The following is a 20,453-nucleotide window of genomic DNA, read 5'->3' as shown; positions in this document are numbered from 1 at the left end:
TCAGGGCACTGTGGGGAGTGGCCAGGAAATTATTATGTCTGTGGTTCCATCTTGGCCTCAGTTCTTGGGGAACACCAATATTTTTCTAGGAGTAAACAGTAGTTTTGGATAATCATTTCATATTTTTAAATAATGCCTCTTTCCATCCCTCTAGGTAAAACATGCATGAAACATGAAATATCTAAAAAGCAAAGATGGTCTGAAGATAGTAATTCTGCACATTATCCTGTTTGAGTGTATTTAAATATGCCAGTACATTTGTTGCTTTAAACATTTTCTTGCTCAGTTGCCACTTAATATATTGAATGTTAATTCAAAGTTAATTATAGGAGATATATGAATAAAAATACTTATATAATTAAATTTATAATTGAAATAGATTTGTAATCTTTCTATAGAAAACATGACTCATTTTGCTCTCTTTTGAATCTTTAGGTGGCTTTTCCATTTCTGAAAGAATTTCCATGAGACAATATTTTAAAATACAAGAGAAAAAGCACAGCTAACACTAAATATTTTTGAATGACTACATTTGGGAAAATAGTTGCAAATTTCATTATTTTACAATGAAATTCAGGCAACTCACTTAGAAAAAAAGTGTTTTTCATTTGAATTGGAAATATGAGCACTGCTTCTCCACTGTGAATAGTTTGACATAAGTTATAGATGTTTAGAAAATATACCATTTTATTTAGATCAGTTAAAATCTGGATGCAAATTAAAGTGTATTTTAAACATAACTGTATTTACTTCAATTTGTTTAAAACTATGATGGTGTTCAAAAGCTTGTCAACACCAAAGTACTGTGTTGCCCCAAATCCCAAACCACAAAACAGACAGTGTAAACCTCCCAGATTGTGTGAAAGAAAAGGCCACGTAATCAGTCATAGACGAGAGGTAAGGAATTAAAGAGTATTTCTGCCACTTCCTTAGATAAACTGCCAGTGATATGCATTAAAAAGACAAACGAGATTTAAAAAAAGAAGTAAAGGGGGAAAAAAGGTTGTCTAATGATTTAAGGCTCTTTTCACGCAAAAATACTTTCAGTCACAGTCATCTATACTTTGAAACTTCATCAAGTCAAACACTTTCGCTTTTTATATTTTAAAAACATAGGTTATGTATTTCACTTTGTTTTCATTACTGAAGTCTAATCCATTCAATACACATGTATTATCATTTGTCATATTCAAGGCAATATGCTTTAAAAAGTAAAAACTACAGATTTTCTTCCTGACCCTGAACTTTCTGTTTTTCTATTTCCCTCTCTCACATTGTAGGTGCTTGTTGTCAAAGAAAATCATTGACAGTGGTTTTTTTTTCCTTTTTAACATAATGACATTTTATTAATATTCAATATTTAACAAATACTATGTATACCCAATTATAAGGCCATGCATATTAAAAATTCATTCTATCATATCTCCAACTAGAAGAGTTAATTTTTGAAAACCTGACTGTACTGACGTGTCATGACGTGTGCAGGGACTGCCAATGGTTCAGCAGTGTCTGCTCTGCCCTCTCCTCGTACTCTGCCCTCTCCTCATACTCTGCCCTCTCCTCGTACTCTGCCCTCTCCTCTGTACTCAGCTCGGCTGCGTTGCCCGGCTTCCTCAGCTGTTAGAAGCCTCCATGGAAGGTAAGTATAAGTGACACGCACATTCCCGGGTCTCTAAGTGATGGGGGATGCCACGATGACCTTGGAGACGGCAGAGCTCCCACCAGCCCGGGTCCTTGAACACCTGGGAAATATCATGCATCTGCTAATTTGGGACCGCCACTCTGGGCTGTTACTTGGTAATTTTCCCACATGTCATATAATCCACTCAATTTGGGAGGCCTCCTGTTACAGCAGTCTAACTAAATATGTGGAGAAACTTGTCAAATGCTTCGTATTAATTTTTGAACATTTAAAACATTTTACATCTGTCCATTTTAAATGTATACAGAATACTAAATAATATTTGTTATACTAATTTTGAAATAAAGTTGGTCTCACTTACCTTTCATGACTGAATTTTGTTTTTAAAATTCACGTTTCTTTGACACAGGGTCGACTTAACTTCCAACTAAAGTGTTTTAGACGAACCATTTTGGAACCCGTGTTATCTGCTTCTAGTTATTCCTTTCCTCCCCATCCATCCCTATGCCTGTTATCATGGCTCCCGCATCTGTGGGGGGATGACATTGCATCACCGCCTTAGCTCTTGGCTCCATATGTGACTTACCTTGATCAGTGGCATCTCAGTGGGCCGGAAGTGAGAAGTTTCCGTCTGCTGGCAGAATTTGGCTTGTGCTGTGAGTTCTCCCCAATGGCTGGTCCCAGGAGAATGATCAGACACACCGAGCACATCTGAACTCCACCTGAAATCTGAAACAGAGCCACATTAGCCAACCCACAGATATGACAGCGATAAAAATAAATGCTCTGTGATATTGGCCATTAAGATATATATTTCCATATAGCATTGTCACAACACTAGCTGATTAGCACACCTAATGGATAAAGCTCACTAAAAGTTTTATCAAAAGCCTAAGTACTAACTCTTATAACACTAGGTTATTTTTTTATTTGTGCCTCCCCTTTTTTTATAGTTATGAACTCAAAACTCTAACAAATGGAACTTCTTTTTTCAATGGCCTTTAAACAGTTACATTGCAATGACATTTACACTTGCAATCCTGAGATAATATACCCAGATAAAACATCTGTTGAGTTTATTTGCCTCCGTTTCTAATTTTTCTATCAGATAAGTCTTTATGCATCCCAAACTAGCATTGATTGGAACCATTTCCTGATAATTGTTTTTCATAAATAGAATAACATTTCAAAAAAATAGTAGTATGATAAATTTTTAAGAACTTAATGAGAGATGATCCTACTTTCAAGACTTTTTTAATGACAGACCTCACTTTATCTTTGAAAACTGAGATATTTATTTGGCAACACTATGTCCTAGATATTACAGGCGAGGGCTAAAATTCAAACACGGTTTTAAAAAACTGTCCCGCTCTCGAAAAACGCTCGGGCTCAGCAGGCAAACCTCTTGGGGGGTTCTGAAATAGCCAGTCAGGCTAATTTCCTCCTTTTGCTTCTCTCATGCTCACTGCTATAAATGGGAAATGTGTCCCGGCACAGAAAGAGGTCAGCTTGGTCAGAAGAGGGGAAGAGAACTTCCTCCTTTTAAGTCACACACGCACACAGGCAGCGCCCTGTCCTCCTCCACACCCATCGCCTGCGCTCCCGGGGGGACTGCAGAGAGGAAGACAGGCAAGGTGGGGGCTGAAAGGCACCCACACTGACACCCCACCTCCAGACAGCATGCTGGAGCAGCAGCAGGACCCCGATATGAAGTGGTCAAATGTATGACATCAGCAGGTGGCTGCACAGGCATCCTTACGAAAGCCCCAGGTTCTCAATGGAGAAAACTGCCTCCTGGCTTGAAGGGCAAAGCCACTCGGTCAACAGAGATCGTGGGGGTGACCTATGGGGACACATGGCCAGTGGCTGGAGAGGCTGCCTGCCCCTCACAGTTTGTCTGAAAGACCTGGGGAACTCCCAGGAAGAGTTTCGCTTTACAAACTCTGGGGTATTTCTCGCATCCTTTGGTTGATGCCTGAGCACCATATCTATGACACAGGTCACCTTCTCAGTTCCTAGACATTGGTAAGTCTTACAACTGAGATTCATAAACGTGAGCTGGAGATCATAAGAAAGGAAGCTTTCCCAGGACGGGGGGATTTGAGAATATGCTCCCGCATGGAGTTCAGATAAATATTGGCCACACAGCTTGATGGCTGTGCCCTTTACCCCCACCCATCACGAGCCTTACCAGAAGCTTTCTTCTTCAATTCCCAGAACAGATATGATGGTTTGTGGCTCAATTTGTTACCTGTAAGACCACATTCTACAGATACCTCTTTACTCAGTTTTATCCCAGGTTTATCTCAGAAAAGGGCAGGGGAAATGCTACACACCTGTGTTGGACAATTGGTATTTTCCAGGCACTCTACATGGTACTCTGTCCATATTATCTCATTTATTTCTTTCCAAGACATTGAGATATATAACTCCTTATCTCCATTTTACAGATAGCGATATCAGGGTCCTGGGGGTTTCATTTTCTTGTCCAAGACGACAAGAAGATGCTCAAATAAATAACACAATTCCATACTGCTTCACATAAAATAATATTTATCTTATTAGAGCTGTCAAAGGTACAGAGCGAGGTCTTTTGGCTCATGATTTTTCACATTTATCTGCATGTTTTATTGCATTTATCTGTCAGCTTTCTTTTTCTTTTATTTGGTTACATTTACAATGCAAGTAAATTAACTTGTATTTGAATTCAGGTCAGCGGGAAGTGTTTGATAACTGGCAGCTATTATTATTATTTTTGAAACAACATGAAAGTGCAATAAAGGAATTCTTGAAGATATCATTCATAACATTCCAACAAATTTTTCTTTTTCTTCTTTTTTTTTAATTTATACTCTATCTTTGCTGCCATGCACACACAGGCTTCATAATTTGTGCACAATGTTTAAAACAGATTTTTGAACTTGGCTTGCTGTAAAGATATCCCACATTTTAATTTAGCACTTATAATTATAAATGCCTGATGGCCTGTGAGAATCACGTAGCAGCATTTATCACACCTTCTCAGTCTTCTCTGCAAATGGCACGCACACTCTACATGCTACCCGCTAACAGCTCTAGAACCCACCCTCCCTGCCACACCCGCTGCCTTAGTTCTTGGCCTCATGCTCTTCCCCACGCACTGGAATTGTCACCTGCTGTCCTCTTTCTAGTCTCGTCTTTACATGAAGGCGCTTCTACAGGGCTCACAAAGAAGTTTTCATCCTTAAAAACAAAAGCCCCTAAGCCGTATATGAACATAAACAATAGCACCAAACGAATTAAACATCCATATTGGGCTCTTAATTTGGCCCAACCCTACCTTGGATCTTCATTACTAAGCACTCTATCTACTTTATCCACCGACCTTGAATGATATCTGGTTGCTTTATTTGTATTTTATCAAGTATGCCATCCAATCTGATGCTGTAACTCAACATAGAAATGAATCTTGGGCTGTCTTCCAAAAACACTGAGATGGTTTACAAAATACAGATCACTCCACTTTGTCTTTCCACAGGCAAGTCAAAACGAAAGGCAAATGTCAGTTTACAGGAAATCCTAAAGAGAGCCCAGAGCTTGAACAGAAGAAGACAGACTAATCATGTACAAAAACACATGAGATGTTCAGGAAAAGCTAAAGAAGGCAGCAGCAGATGAGCGACCTGAGCCACAGCCACTAATTAGCGACTCCTTCCTCATAAGAGGCAGAGAGTCTCACGGCTGGAAGAGGGATACAAATCCCACGTGATCTTGCTCATGGGCACACATTCGAGTCTGTTCATCTAAGGCTGCAGTTAGAACACCTTACAACAGGAAAAGATGCCTACTCTCATCAAGAGCCTCCACTGAGGAGCCTGGCTTCCCGCAGGCCCCACTGCACTTCCGCCCTGCATTACCTTCTTAAAACATTCCCAGTGATCCTTGCAGACTTTTCTTACATATTCCCCCACTTTCAATAATAACCATAGTTGCCTGTCATCAGACATTCTCTATAGAACTTATACCAACCTGGACTCAAGTACTGTTGATTTGATTTGTAAATGTAGCCAATTTTTTCCCCCAAAGAATAAAATCTGGTTCACATTAGAATTAAAAGTATTTTCCCTAACAGAAAAGAAAAGAATGTGATGTATTTTACAGCCCAAACCGAGACCAATTATATCTCTAAAGCAGGAGAATGCTACGCTCTGGACAATGACACGCTCTCTGGAAATGTCAAAGCAGCTTTGCCCATTACTTGGTGGAACTCCAATGAAGGAGCATTTGTTCACATGGACAGTTCCACAGCAGCGGGGACATCAGTGGCTCTTAATTACCCGTCGGCCTCACCCAGCCCTCCTTCACCCTTAGAACACCCACAGCACATTATGGATGTATGTGCACATTTTATTCAGTAAATGCCCAGCTGATGGATCATTTTAACAGAAGAGGACTCTGGACGTGGGCATGTGTGTGGCTGCCATAACTTCTATAGATAGTTCTACGCTTTCTCTCTCTCTCTCTCTCGACAATCAGGGTTTGCTTGCAATTATTCCTAACAATTGATTTCTATATCAGTTGAGTTGCTGTTTGTTCGAAACCTAGATATTGTCTCCCCAAATCCCCCTTACCTCAGCTGAGCCCCTTCTCTCCTCAGTGAGTCTGAGACAGTGCTTCACAGGAAAATGATTTCTTGGCACAATTTCTTAGGCTAGAATATAAACGAAAAGAAATAAGCATGTATCTAAATGCAGCCCTGGTCCCTCTACTCTAACCTGCTTTTCTTGTCCACGAATAATGTTTTTAAAAACTCAGAAAGGAACAAATTAGGACATGATTTTACATTTGCATTTATTTATTTTGATGACATGAGGGATTATGGTAAGAAAATAATACTTATAGGGTCTAATTTATTCTATCTTTATGTGAACCAGTGCACTGATTTAAAGTATTTTTATTAAAATTCTGGACAGTGTTAGTAAGAAAAATAAACTTTCTAGTTGATTTGGAAAACTTTACTGGGAAAATATCATTTTTTTCAAATGGTTAAATTGGCATTAAAAGACATTTAAAACTAAGTTATAATTTTCACAGCGCATATCTCATAGCTGCAGTTGTTTCTTTAATATGGCACCTTTTTTCTCAGCCATACCACATGTTTGAAAGACCATAATTTACTAATCAAAAGGGTAACTATGCTTTAAATTTGAATATATTTCACTTATCTTAAAGGTAAGTGCTATTTTGAGTTTTCTGTGCTTTCAGATTTTTTCACCTCTAAAAAGTAAGGCAAGTTTCCTTCTGGATATAATAAACTGCCAACAATCTAAACATATTTTTTTAGACTTAGTTTAAGAGCTGAATGAAAAAGACAGGAAGAGGGAGATTACTTTATGAGATCAGACCTTTGGATTTCCTGTGTCAAAACATTGTGACACAAAATCTGCGGGGAAAAAAAAAATCTTACCTCTGGCAGTGGCCATTATCTGACAACTTGCAAGGAGACTGGAACATACTTCTTTGGAATTATGATGACTTCAAGGTATTCTACATGGAAATAAATTTTGCAGTAAATGTTTATGGAAATATGCTAATGGAAAACTGTGAGAGCATGACAGCAATCAATCATATAAACACAAAAACATTCCATGAGAACATGGATTTTTTTTTTAAACTGCAGAACAAAGTTAAACACCATAAGAATTAAGCGGCCACATGCTTGCCTCACTTTTTATTTTCATGCTGTTTTTCGGCATATATAAGATATGGCAGAGACCTAGCAACTTCTTTAGAGGGACTGCACACGTGGAGAACCTCGAAAAGCCCCACCACCACCACCACCAGAGAAGAAAGATATTCAGCATAATTAATCAAGTGTCTTTTCAACTCAGGTCCCTGAATTTTCTCCGAGGACTTCGACCGTGTTTTTCTATTCCTGTTGGTGATTTTTATAGAGCGTGACCCTGATGGACTCTCCGTCATTTCAGTGACCCCCCTCACCCCCATCTGTGAGGCTGGTAACCTCAAGTATACGCCTTGGATTTCCCGGCAGAAGCTGGCCTCCAACGTCTTGTACCTCTGCTTTTCATTCATGATGAATAGAATTGTCACACTAGCGGGGGGGAAAAAGACAAAGGAGGTATTCTCACTTTCCCTACGATTTCTTTTTTTCTTATTAAAGTTACTTAGATCTGTGTGTGTGTGTGTGTGCTCATGTGTGTATGTGTGTGTATGTGTGTGTGTCAAGGTGTTTATTTCACCCAGTTACATTTAATTCATTAGCTTTATCTCAATTCATACTTCTTCTATATAAACCTTTTAAACCATAAATAAAATGGCAAAATGAAATGGTCAAGCTCTTCTCAGTAAAATCTGTTTGCAACACTTATTTCTAAAAATACGAAGTTTTTCAGAGTCAAGTTGCAAGCAAACCTCTCACAACCAGAGAGAGACCTGCTCCCTCTTGTCTGTGAAGTGAGAGATTTTGACATTTCCCTAGTAACTCGGTGTATTTGCTGCAATTACCTGTGAGGATGGAGTCGGATACATTTCGTGAATTAGCGTTACTTACTAATGCAGAGATTACCTGATGAGGGGGAGAAAAATCTACTGGAGTTTAAGAGGCCTTCAAAGAAGGTGAAGAAGGAAAAACTAGTTCAGCTGGATCTTCCCGGGAAATGGATATCCAGGGGACCTGTCCCAGTGACCTGCAGGTAAGCTATGTTTGTCTCATTGCCTGAGGGACCTGCCAATTATGTGCTCCCTGGCTAGTTGTGGTCTCCAACTGGAGAAACAGATGAAAGAGAATAAGAACACTTTTCCAACCAAGTGACAATGAGGCATTCCTGACAAGGATGGAAGGAATAATCGAGGAAAGAAGTAGAAAGGAAAGATTGTGATTTTTAAAGAATAGAGGAGAATGAAGCCAGAGGATTTATTTTAAGCAGGTGAATTACAGATTATGTTGCAGAAAAGGAAGACGAAATCTGCATTCCCAGAGCTGTATAATTAAGTATCTCTTTCTGGAGGTTGTGTCTAGTGGTCTCCAGGCTTTTCTGAATACTCATTCATATGAGGAAAAAGAAAAAATAAATTGAGTGTGCGCCCTCAGCATATATACTTAATTCACATTATAGTCACATGATTGAGCTAATAAATTGCACACTTTTAAAAATATATGCAAAATAGAATTCTTCAAAAATGACTCAAATACTTTAATAAATTATTTACTGGCTAAGTGTACAGAAACTTTCTTAATGAAAATGCCTCAAAACATTTATTATAGCATCCAAAGTTCTGCTTTTGTTTTTTCCTAAGTAGAGTATATTTTGGTACTTGGGTTTAGGAGCTGACGTTATCATTTTAGCTTAATAAAATACCTGGAAATCACTTACATACAAGTAGCAGAAATGTACCACTGACCGCATTAATAATCAAGACAGAGATTTTTCAATCCATATGTAATTAGGCTAAGATTTTGTTGAAATTTAGCTTTGTGTTATATTTCTCTATTCCTTGAGCCAGTTATTCTTATGAACTGGTTGGAAAATGGCTTCTAAATCTTTTTCATGTGAAGAGCAATGAGGGTTTTTATGAGTGAAAAATTTGCAACAAAGTATTTCCAAAGATCTGTCTTCAAAATGCTCCCTCATTGGTATGAGTTTCTTTCTCACTCACTGTGTGTGGGGGGGTCATATTTACCAAGAAGAGCCTAATAAAATGTGATTATTTAAAAAAATACATGTCAGGCACCATGCAATAGTATGATTAGATTAGAATGCTTTAGCTGTTACTGACCCACCCAATATACGCCTGGCAAGAAACTGAGATGACAGCTCCGCCAACTTTCTTCCATCTGCAGTTTCTTGGCAGGAATCTTTTTAAACAACTTGTCCATTTTGTGAAAGTCAGTTTTGTTGAAATTAAATAGAAAAAACAATAAGTTAGTTTTTAATTTCACTTTACACAAACTGAGGCCACCAGCTTCAATCTGTTTTATTTTGAAAATAAACCTTTGTGAATGTCTTCATTTTTAAGTAAAAAATAACTGTAAATTGAAGTTGTAATATTTTCTCCTTGGATGATCTGTAGGACTCCTCATATGCATGCATTCCATGTTGAAGACTCAACACAAAGAATGAATGGCAACTATGTGCGGTGATGGACGTGTAAACTAACCTTATTGTGGTGATGACTGCGCAATATGTGCATACAGAGGGTGCCAAAAAAATACACATTTTAAGAAAGGTAAACTGTATTAAAATTGTAACACTCAATATATACCAATAAGAAAAGATGAATACAAGTCACGTTTGACTCCTGCAATGACAAGAGGTGCTCAAAGTGGTTCCCATCAGCATCCAGGCACTTCTGATGACAGCAAACTACTGCTTGAGCAATGCTGACCAAACTGTTAACATCTCTTAAAATGTATACACATTTTTTTTGGCACCCCTGGTATATCAAGTCATCACATTGTACACCTTTAACTTCCACAATTGCATTTGTCAATTATATCTCTATAAAGCTGGAAAGAAAACCCAAGCTGAATGGCAAAGGAGAGGAGCAGAACTGGAAATGAGAGAGGACACGCCTTTCTGCACGTCTTCACTTAACAACAACAACAAAAAGACCAATGGATGGACTTCACAAAAATTACTAAAAATTAACAAAGTCTAAAAAATACAAGTGTTTGCCTCACACATTCAGTTGTACTTGGTGAATGCTTTTTAATCACATGATGATTTTAAGTAAAAATTATACTGTGTAAATCATATTTTATATGCAATTTTATTTCCTATCCTTTTTTTACCATCCAATCTCATTAATTAAGACTTAACTTTGAGAAATGTCCAATGAATGTGGTATAGTTTGGTACAAGATGATGAGAAATACTGTGAAAGTCTGTAACTCAGCAAAGGTGTTTGGGAAATAGACCATTTTCAGTTACAATCTCTTTATAATTATACTTTGAAAAGCTCATGCTAATTATATGACTCACCCATCATCTAAAAGTAAATGCTACTGCTTATGAAACTAGAGGTAGGTCAGTTAATGGCAGTGTTGTCATTGTCCAGTTGTCAACTAGCCATTACATGTCATCAAGCCAAATTTACTTTTTGATGGGCTACAAAATGCTGATGCACAGAAAAAAGGCATTTTAAAGGCCAGTGTTATACCATGCCAAAGTACACATCGGAAGACTTTCTTTCCTTTGAAAAATATTACCAGAGGTTATGCAATGCTATTGTTCTCTTCCCATTTATTCTACTTTGTTATTTAATCTTATTAGAAAAAAAAAGGAAGCAGCTCATGTCTATTGTCATTTTGTTCTACAGACAAGTCATAGTGGGGAAAAAATGAGATGTAGCGTATCATCACAGATGCCTGAAACAAGAAATAGTCTTGCAATTTCTACATGTTCTGGATAAATCTCTTGAGTAAACGCTTGGTATAATTCTGCAAATGCAGCAAAGTTCATTTCATATACACTAGCAATATTCCTTTACACATATACTGAGGATGCTAAAGCACAAAATGTTAATTTATTTGTCCATTTATCATTTGTACAGGAGTTTATTGTGAAATCCTTATGTGCCAAGTGTTATGCCAGACACTGTATAAAAGTATCTTTAAAGAGTTCACAATTCAGTTCTAAAGCAGGTGAAGAGAAAGCCCTCAATAGTCGACTAGCCTTTCATCCTGTCATGAGTAAATACATCTCCTTGTTACTAGCAAGGAGTAACACCAAAAAGAGGGTTTCTAGAATTAATCCCTGGCATTGTTCAGCTGACAGCCCCAAGAGGAACAAATAATGCTTCTGTTTACCTCGTGATTAAAAAAAAACCCATCACATCCTGAAGGTAGAAATAAGGTTTTCTGCCTTAAGTAGCCGAACATATCAACACAAACTGACCTGAGCAAATTATTTAAAAACAATATTTTTATCTATATTTTTATCTATATCTATATCATCTGTCTATCTATCTGTCTATCTTGATGGTTCTATTTCTCTGCCGAACCCTGACTAATAGTGTTAGTATAATAAGAGTTTATTTTTTATTTATCACTTGGTATTGAAGCCCTATATTTTTTATTTCTCAATATTTCTTGGAAAATACAGAGCCAAGTAATGTAAGGGGAAATTAAATTGTATAATTTGATATCTAACTATACCATAAGAATAGAAAATGACATATTTTATATCATGCATGCAATTTTATGATATATACTGTATTACTTTATAAAATATATAAAACCATGAAATATATGTTTTAAAGTAGGTAATATATGAATATATAAGCATATAGTGTTTTACACAATTTCTAGAAATTATATATTTTATGTAGCTCATATATGGACATACACATTTTACAAATGAAATCACGTAGAATGCACTGAATCCAGTTAATTCATTCAGCAAGTATTTATTGAAAACATCTCTAAGCTAGAATCATGTAGGAAAGTGGAGAATATAAAGATAAATTATCCATTTTCTTAGTAACCACTCAAGGAGGTAAGTCTATTACAGGGGGGCATAAATAGAGCAAAAGGTTTAAAATGCACATTAATTCAAAAAATTCAAAATAGCAAATTATTATATTGACATTGTGTGTACATAGAATACCATGTGCTACGTCAGTTCTTCCTCAGCCAAATTGTGTGGTGGGCTCAGTAAATTCTTCAGCAATAAGAAAAAAACATGCCCATGTTATTTTGCACTCATCAGATAATGAAACAATAATCTTTTTTAAAACTTTGAAATTACATCTTTATTCAGAGAAATTTCTATCTTAAAAGTTCCTTGCATATGTAGAAAAAATATTAATTTATGTAAAGAAGCATATTTATTCATAGATATGAAAAGAGAAGTACATAGCAAAACTGACATCTCTTAAGCCACGAGGATATGCTAGGATCAGTCTAATCTAATATACGTTCCTAAACTATTGGATCGGTTCAGCAGGATCATTTGCTTATTCTACCTACATTTTTTCCTCCCCAAAGAAAAGCATTTTATAATTCTTCAAGTAGAAACTGCTTGAAATCAACAAAGTTCCTTTCCTTGGTAAAGATCTTTTATTTCTTAAGATTAGCCTAGAAGTTGCACGAGGACAGAGAAAAAAGAGTGTGAATTTAAGGGCTGCCAAAAAGATGGAAAGATTCTCCAAAAATAGAAAGAAATCCCAGAATATCAAACATGTGCTGAGGACAAGAGAGGCTCTGTTCAAAACTCTGATGACATTTGAGGCAGAAGACCCTCACAGGGAGATGGGGAGTTCACACAGCCGGAAAGATGGGATCTGGGCAGGTAGGACGCCCAGCACTACAAAGACACCCAGGTCCCATGGCATGGAGACCATGGTGTGGGCCAACCACAGAGGGACGGCCAGCTTACACAGTGGGCATCTCGATGGCACCCAGTTTGTGCCCAGGATTAGAGAGGTTCACCCAACTATGCCATTCAGTTTAAGATCCCCTGACTGCTTCCACGCTAGGTTGTGGGGTGCTTGTGGTTACAGAACTTATATGTGAATGAAATCAAATTGTTCAATGGCCCATTTATAAAACTCATCAGGAATAATATTATAAATACTTATAGAATTTTTAAAAAACAAAATAGACAATTGAAAAACATATTGAAATATTTTGTCAGTTCTAATAGAAGTGTGCTCCAATTATTGACCTCTGGACCCAAGTTAGAAAAGATAATTTAGGCATTTATAGCTTTAGAGACCAGAAAATTATTGATATACTGATGTCGTATCCAGCCACACTAGAGCCTGAGGCAAAAGTAGAAATCAGTAATACTGACCCTATCTTTATTTAAACTAGGATATTTTGTCCATCATTGAATGCTGCATTGATTTTTTTTAACTTTTAAAATATTGCATTGAAATAGTACTTATCTTGATTACGGAGATATCATTTGGTGCACCCTTAAATTTTATACCTGAGAGCACCCAACTCGCCTCACCCTCATCTCAGTCCTCACTACTCCCTCACTACTGATTTCTAGAACAGTGATCACAATGCCTAGAAAAACGATATAAGGAGATAAATAACTGTCTGGCTATAAAAGTCTATAAATTGAACGGAGTATGCAAAACCCGAGTTGCCATAATAAATTACAAATAACTTATGACATTTGTTTTTTGACTAGAGACTCACCCCAAAACAAACTCCTTCACAAACACACACACACACACACACACACAGAGAAATATACAAACTTATTAACTTTTTTCCAAAGTTAGTACTAACGTAAAAAGAATCATGAAATGCTTTGACATATTTTTAAGCTTTTCCATTATTACCCACTTAGGATTTAGAAATTCTCTCAACAATAGTTTACTGAACTATTGATTGCAACCTATCTGAATATTCATTACTTTTATTTTAATAATTCATTAAAAGTCCAATTAGCATCTGTATTTGGGATTTTTAGTTAGATGGCAGCTGTAAAGTATACCACATGGAATTCTTGGTCTTGTTTTTTTTTCATTTCTATTCTTTTTGTTTTATGATAAGGTACACAGCACATCAAAGAGCGAGTGTGCAAGTGGGGATTTGGGAATTTACACTCCGTTCTGTTATATCCTCAGCAGTCACCAGTAAACAAAGAGGAGCACCATGAAGTAGAATGCTCTGAAAGTCATACAGGAGAACCACACTAGAGTCTTCATGGAAACCCATCAGCTAAATGCATTTAATCACCAACAGGGATGCTATACATTTTATAGCACTCTATGATTCATAAATTATACTCATTTTCTTATCCAAATTACATAACAACTTTCAAAGGCCAGCTGTGTGGTTATATTATCACTAGAATTTTACTTATAAGGGAGTTGGCGTAAAGACTCCCAAATGTTGTAGGAGGGACACATTGTATTATGTGCTTTGCAAAATGTGATTCCACATTTTTATTAGCTGCTTGCAATGCCAAGTTTAGAGAATCAGTGAGTTCAGTAGGTTCAGTGTCCTGATCCAAGCAGCACAGCCCCCCATTTGGTAAATTAGAAGAGGAGAGACTCATCGTCAAAATTTGAGAGTTGAGATGCTCCCAAAATAGCCACTCAATATCCCTCCCTTGTTTCTGTGTTTCATCAGTTCTAAAACTACCCTCATGTAGTCTCCATGAGGAATTCACAATAAAGGCATAATTACAGCCTACAGATGTCTCAGGCTAAATAAAAATCTTTCATGGAGGGAGGTAAGAAGGCGCTCAACCCGTCTTCTATTCATATTAATACAATTGGCTGATGCGCTGCCTGATTTCACCTTGAGGAGCACAGACAGGAAGACCAGAGACGCGCATCAGCGCAGGGGACATAGACCAGAGGCATCTGTCTGGGCCCATCCAGGATGAAGCCCATACTGACCACCTTGTCCATGACAGGACACCGAGGGGGTTGCAAGACAAAGAAAAACTAAGGGCGTCATCTGCCAATTTGGTTAGGAACTAATGTTCTCACATTCGGGACAATGAAAGCCACGAAGGTACTTTCTATAGTAACTTAAAATATGATTATATTTCCTTCTAAAGTCTTTCAAGGTCTACCAATACACTTATCCTTCCTCAGTGTCCCCAAGAAAGGTACACTGCTACTTCTCATTGTAAAATTAGTTTCATCATCTGTACTGGATCCCATCCTCTCTGGGAGGGTCATGTTCTTATGTAAATGACATATCATTTTTCCCAGCCAGAGAAGGTTGAAGGATCAGGCTCATGTCTGACTCCCCCTTTTTCTTGCTAATAATATGCTAAACCCTCTGCATTGTATTTCTGTATCCTCTAATTGCTTTATTCCCAACCCCACAAGCTGAACTCAACTCCCCCATAGGCTACCGTAATGAGCATCTTCACGTGGCTTTCCTCCATGTCTATCCTTCCTGATTCATTGCACGTACAGCTTTTACATGTTCTTAATGAAACACAATTTCAGTTATGTCAAAGTCCCGTTCAAAAACCCTGAACAATTTTCCTTTGCCCAAAGATAAATATACAACTGCAGGCTTATATATGAAGAGCCTTGCAACTGGACAACCCGATTTCCCATCGTGGCTGCCACCGCTTTACCATTCTCCATGCTTAGGCTACACAGAGTGATTTCTCTAAATGTTTTAAGTCGCATGCATTTGCTTACAGGTTCAATACTCCTGAAATGTCTCATGTGACCTTCTCCTCCAGGTCAATCACTCCCCAAGTTTTAAGACCCATCGGAAATGTCTTCTGATGATGAGGATGCTTTACCTGATACTGGGAGAGCTTTCCTCTGAAAGCCAGTGTCTGGTTTATAAAATATATCACTTTCAGTTTTATATTGTAGTCATTTAAACATTTCTCATTCCCCACATATCAGAACATTCTTGAAAACAGTGATTTTACTGATTTACTTTTAAATCTTTCATAATTCCCCAAATGAAACCAAATACTACACAGAAATCAAATAGAGGTTGGTTAAACTTCTAAAATGATCATAAATTAGTTAATATTATCAAACCAACTTCCTTGTAAATCCTTATGACAACAAATACCTCATGTATGTTCTTTTTCCCACTACTCAATGTGGTAATTCTAGATGTTTTGTGGGTAGAGTTCAGGAAAATACCTATGCTGGCCTCCAGGTCACAGTCTAGAAGGACAAACAGAAGGAAAATAAATAACAATAAACTGTCATTTTAAAAGAAATGAAATTCTGCTAGAAAGCAAAGCATTTATCTCTCCAGAATGTGCTCACAAATACAAAATAGAATCTAATCTATGATACGTTTTAAATCAAAACATATACAATATCTCCATTTGGAAAGAGAATCCATCATAATATTCTAATACAATACATAGAGATGTTTCTTCATCTTTCACCCTATGTAAGACTAACATAATCCCAGGATTTGGGAGCCCAAGAAAAGAGGCAAAGAGGTAACAGAATGATCAGGGAAGTCTATTTAGGATGAACAAAAAGAACACATTAGGCAGTGAAAACCATTGTAGAAAAAAAAAGATGTGACAATATGAAGGAACTTCTGAAAAACCTGGAAAGAAAGAAATGTAGTGAATTTTTGGAAATAAAGTACTTTCATAAGACCACATGTTAAGGTGCAAAGCAGAGAATGAAAGGATGTGACATTTACTGGGGCACAGAATTAATAGACTCTGGTGTTTGGATGGGGGCAGAAATAAAATTCAATGAGGGTGGGTATTGGGTTGACCTCTGTTCTCACAAGCACACATGTAGTTTACTTTTCCATACGTTTCCATATCTTCTCTCCATTAAAATCTGATGAAAACATTAATGTTCTTTGTTTTCAGAAAAAATTAAAATTATTTCAAGTCCACTCCCTGCTACTCATATTCACCCATTACTACACCTTTTGAAAATGTATATATGCAAAAATATTATGTTATTTTTCCATTTGTTTGCACTTTCTTAATTGATTACATTTTCATTGTTCTTACATTAACTAGATTCAGTTAACCCCTTGGGAACAGCAGTAATCAACATCAAGAAGTTTTGAAATGTAGATTTTCTGGGAATACCAAAGTGGCTTGGTTTATTGTTTTATTTGTTTGAATCCCCTTTTTTTTCCAAAAACAGTTTGAAGGGGTCCCACAAGACATATGTCAGTGGTGTGCTCTCAGCTGTCCTTTAATGGGTGATGCTTGACTAATTTAAAGGAAGGAGAAAAAAGTAAATTTCAAAAATTATCAAGAATGTGGGTGCCTCTGACACTTCATAAATTATCTAGAATCACCTGCAATGAAATTTGTTTTATACAATGCATTCATCAGTTGATAGGCTGAGCTACTCTAACAATGATATCCCCAAATTTAATGGGTCGCCAATGGAAAAGTTCACTTGTCTCACATACCAATCCAAAGATGGGCAGCAAGCCCAGATCCTACTCTGCCTCATCGAGAGATTCTAATAGTTTTCTTCTTGTTCCTTGGCCTTGTCACAGCAACAATCCAGCCTGCAAGAAGGAAAAAGAGAAACTGGAGGACAAGATTATGATTACACTCATACCCACTACTTCCATCTGTACACTCCAGACGATTCCTAGTCTCATGGCTGCATTTGGCTGCAAAGATGGCAGGGAAATGTGTTTACCTAAAACTCAAGGATTTCACTCATAAAGAGATGGGTTTGTTGTAGGGCAATTCACAGACTCCACCACACAAATTGACATCTCAAAAAAGAAAAATGAGCTATAGGAAGATATCATTGGTAAACATAAATACATTGGGAATTCGAGAAAAAATAAACAATCCAAATGATAGTTATATAATAATGGACTCCAAAGCTATTGATTTTTACTGAAGAAGAAAGAAGTAGAAGTCATTGTAACTTGCTCTCTGACTATATCAGTGCAGTAAGATCCTCTGACTAAAAGGTTTATAATAACATGAGCAATGAGAAATAGAATCTAATTTTACCCTTAAAAGAAAACATCTTAAATGACAATTGAAGTACCAGAAATAGTGATACATCTGAAAATCTCGAAAGGGAGATTAAAAACTAAAATTATAAAAGTACTTACATGAAAGAGAAAACAAAATTGACAGTATATATTATTACAAAACCTAAATAATAATAATAATAACAATAATAGATTCAGAATAATCCGTACTCTGTAATAGATGGTATGCTTATAACTATATTAAAGGAAAATTAAGATATTTGAGAGAACTCTCGTTAGCATTTTGAGACTGTCATGGTTGATGTCTCCAGAAAGAACACTAACTTTGCAAATCATTGCCTTAGCACCAGTGTCAGAGACAAACATTGGGTTTAATGAATCAAAAATCTGACTTTATTTTTCAAAGGTATTACTAAAGATTATATGTGTTAAATCACAGTCCCCTTGTGTAGTCACCTGTATTATTACATTGTCATAGTGTTTTGCAGACAAAATGATGTCAGCTAAAGAAGGAAATTAGAAATTCAATTTTTTTTCATTTTTTTAAATCTAATTTACTAAACTGTTAATGTTCTATTAGGAAGATATTACCTCTATAAATGTTAAACAATAATATTAACTCAACCAAGTTATCTGGAAATTTCTAAGAACATGCACATAAATGGGAAGGAAAAAAAAATATATATATATATATATATATTAAGCATTACACATTTCAACTGAAGTAATACACTTCTCCACTGAAGCTCAATGACAAAATTTGTTACTTTTTTATCTTGAATTAGTATTTTTGTTGTTGTCATTAATAGCTATTCAGCCTCCTTAAAATGTGGAATCACCATGCTTTGAAATAATGATACTTCATCTGGCCCACTGTCCAGCAGTGCTCTGCTTTGACTTATTTCCTCAGAAGTTAGAGGTTTTCTCTAAGAAGTTTTTATTTATTTTTTTAATTTATTTTTATTTTTAAAAATTTTTATTGGGGAATTGGGGAATGGGAACAGCGCTGGGAAATTGGGGGAAGGGGAACAGACAAGTTGCTGTCGTTTTTTGTTCTTCAGTCTCGTTGTGGAGGACGTTGCTTCAGTGGCCCAAGTTGGCACCATCATTGCGCTCTTCCCGGGCGAGGCACATCAGTTGCTGGCTTCTTGGGCTGCTCATGGTGGCTGCTGGCCGCTCACTGCGGTTGCTGGCCGCTCACGCTGGCTGCTGGCTACACACGGTAGCCCATGGCAATCCACTGCCACAGGGGCTGCAGCCCACGCCGTCGCCGGCGACTCACGGCAGCCCAGCTCCAGGTTGAGCTGTTGTTCAGCATCTTAGCTGTGGAGGGCAGTGTCACTGGCCCTCATATGTGGGATCCGAACCGGGGCCCTCTGGCATCCCAAGCCAGCTCTTAATCAACACACCACTCGGCCAGCCCTCTCAGAAGTTTTTAAACACATTATCCCATGTGAACACTGACATGCATTTTGAGATAGCTATGGGACATGGAGAGAAAACTTCAGAAGGGTGGAGCAGCTTTGTTTTGTTTTGTTGACATTAAGGATTCTGTGTTATTGTCCATCTCTCCCCAGTGAGTCTCCATCTTTGACCTCTTAATTACCCTTTTCCAATAAACTAACCATAATTTGTTTAAAATCATAAGGTCAGATAAGGCAGAAAACCAGTCATTTTGAACACTTACAAAGGACAGAAACAGGATTAGGTGCTTTGCATTCATTACTCATCTTTTTAATTTCACTAAATTTTGCCCAAGTAGATAGATGCACATATATTCGTGTTTTTCTTTAACAATTGAGGAAACCAAAGTTCAGTTGGCCTGACTTTACACAGGAATTAAATGGTAGAGCTGCAATGCTGACATAGTCCACGCAAGCGAAGGAAAAACAGAAATGATATCAATGCAAGCTTTGTTTTAAATTTTATTTCCTGCTAGGTTTCTTACGTTCTGCCTCTCCAGACTGGAAGGTTCTTTATGAGCAGACCAGAGAGTTTTCGTGAGAGATTTTTGTTGCTTTTCTGTTTTGCCTTTTAGAAGCAACCATTAGAACACTCAATGGAATATGGAAGACATTTGTTCATTTATTTTAAATTGCTGATATTTAAATATGTCGGAATGTACAGTATTACTTTGGAACCACAGGGACCATCCAAATTTTTGGTCCTAATTTCCAATATTTCCAATAAACCAAGGTCCAGAAATGACTGCTGTTTAGCATCATTCAGCCAGAAATGACAGAACGGGTATTTGAACTTACACCTTCTAAGTCCAGTGAAATTCCCACTGCATTAAGTTCTTCTATAGAAAGAGGTTGAGGGCCGGCCGAGTGGCGCGATGGTTAAGAACTCGCTTGGGATGCCAGAGGGCCCCGGTTCGGATCCCACATATGAGGGCCAGTGACAC

The 20,453-nt window shown here is 37.2% G+C and overlaps 1 pseudogene; it reads left to right on the top strand.

Annotated features, from left to right (window-relative positions):
* The first annotated feature begins 1,472 nt into the window (after nucleotides 1–1,472).
* LOC109393945 (tigger transposable element-derived protein 1-like) overlaps nucleotides 1,473–20,453 on the top strand; it is a 21,812-nt pseudogene continuing 2,831 nt past the window's right edge.

This window comes from Hipposideros armiger, unplaced genomic scaffold, assembly GCF_001890085.2.
Source record: "Hipposideros armiger isolate ML-2016 unplaced genomic scaffold, ASM189008v1 scaffold_398, whole genome shotgun sequence".
NCBI lineage: Eukaryota > Metazoa > Chordata > Mammalia > Chiroptera > Hipposideridae > Hipposideros > Hipposideros armiger.
Note: the sequence above shows the minus strand (reverse complement) of the source record. Positions and strands in the feature narration are given on the sequence as shown.